At 35.8% G+C, this 1,273-nt stretch overlaps 1 protein-coding gene across 2 annotated transcripts in view; it reads right to left on the bottom strand.

Annotated features, from left to right (window-relative positions):
• The window catches only part of LOC106458640, a 12,225-nt gene that overhangs the window by 1,909 nt on the left and 9,043 nt on the right, over positions 1-1,273 (bottom strand). The window lies entirely within an intron of this gene.

Here is a 1,273-nt window from a genome sequence, read left to right as displayed (position 1 = left end):
ATAAAAATCGATCCAAGAGCCTCTCTCCCTCGCTGAAAAACTATGGTAGCTGAGTTTAGTTATGTTCTTAATTTTACATGTATGTATAATAAAATACTTATTTTTTCGGTCACTGCTTATGTCTAAAAATCGATCTAAGAGCGTCTCTCCTCCGCTGTTCTTTGGTGACAAGTGCTGTCCACATATTATCTTTGCTGCCTCGATATGAAACTGATAACAGCTGTCTCAAATGTTATCAAAATGCTGGCCCTTTTAGTGAAAAGTTCGAAATATTGTAACAATTGAAGCATTCTCTTGTTAATATGACGTATTATATACCTTTATATAATTTAAAAAAATTCATTACGCTCAACATGTGCGTATTGAGTAAAAATTACTGTGTTCCCTTGTGATTTGTAAGGTGTTTTGTATTGCTGTCAAAAATGTGTTTTTTGTACATATGATAAAAGCAAGTGAATCAATCTGAACAAGTTATTGGAGCTACTGGTGGGAATTACTGCCTTTTCTGGTATTAATAATACAGCACTAATGGATACCACAAAAGTGTCGGTATTTTTCATGAACATACAGATCTGCTATACGACAACGATGATAACCATTTTGTGTAGCCATATAAATAACTCACTTTCACTTTTGTGTTGTTGTTGTTTTTTCCGGAAGGAAACAACCAGAATTTCAATAAAATTTGTTTTAAACGATTGTTGAGTTTGGAGTAAAAATGAAAATAGTTTTGGATCGACCATAGTCTTGAGTTTAAAGTGATAGATAATAGAGGAAGATGTTATAAATACCTATGACGTCAGTAAATATCACTTCACTAACATGTTTTACATTTCATGTTCACTCTCATTCCCACCAAACATGCTCGCCCTTTCAGCCGTGGGGACGTTATAATGTGACGGTCAATCCCACTATTCGTTGGTAAAAGAGTAACCCAAGAGTTGGCGGTGGGTGGTGCTGACTAGCTGCCTTCCCTCTAGTCTTACAGTGCTAAATTAGGGACGGCTAGCGCAGATAGCCCTTTTGCAGCTTTGCGCGAAATTAAAAAAACAACAACAATAAACAAACATTCTCAGTTCACCCCTGATAAAAATGGGGTAAGACCTACCTTCCTTTTTCTATATATATATGCTGATAGACTAGGTTTACAATTTGTTTTGTCAATAGTTGTTTAGCTTGACATTTGAGGATAAGTTTAAGAATTTGTTTGTTTGTTTTGAATTTCGCGCAAAGCTACACGAGGGCTATCTGCGCTAGCCGTCCCTAATTTAGC

Source organism: Limulus polyphemus, unplaced genomic scaffold, assembly GCF_000517525.1.
Source record: "Limulus polyphemus unplaced genomic scaffold, Limulus_polyphemus-2.1.2 Scaffold496, whole genome shotgun sequence".
In the NCBI taxonomy this organism is placed as follows: domain Eukaryota; kingdom Metazoa; phylum Arthropoda; class Merostomata; order Xiphosura; family Limulidae; genus Limulus; species Limulus polyphemus.
The sequence above is the reverse complement of the archived record's forward strand: the minus strand, read 5'-3'. Positions and strand labels throughout refer to the sequence as shown.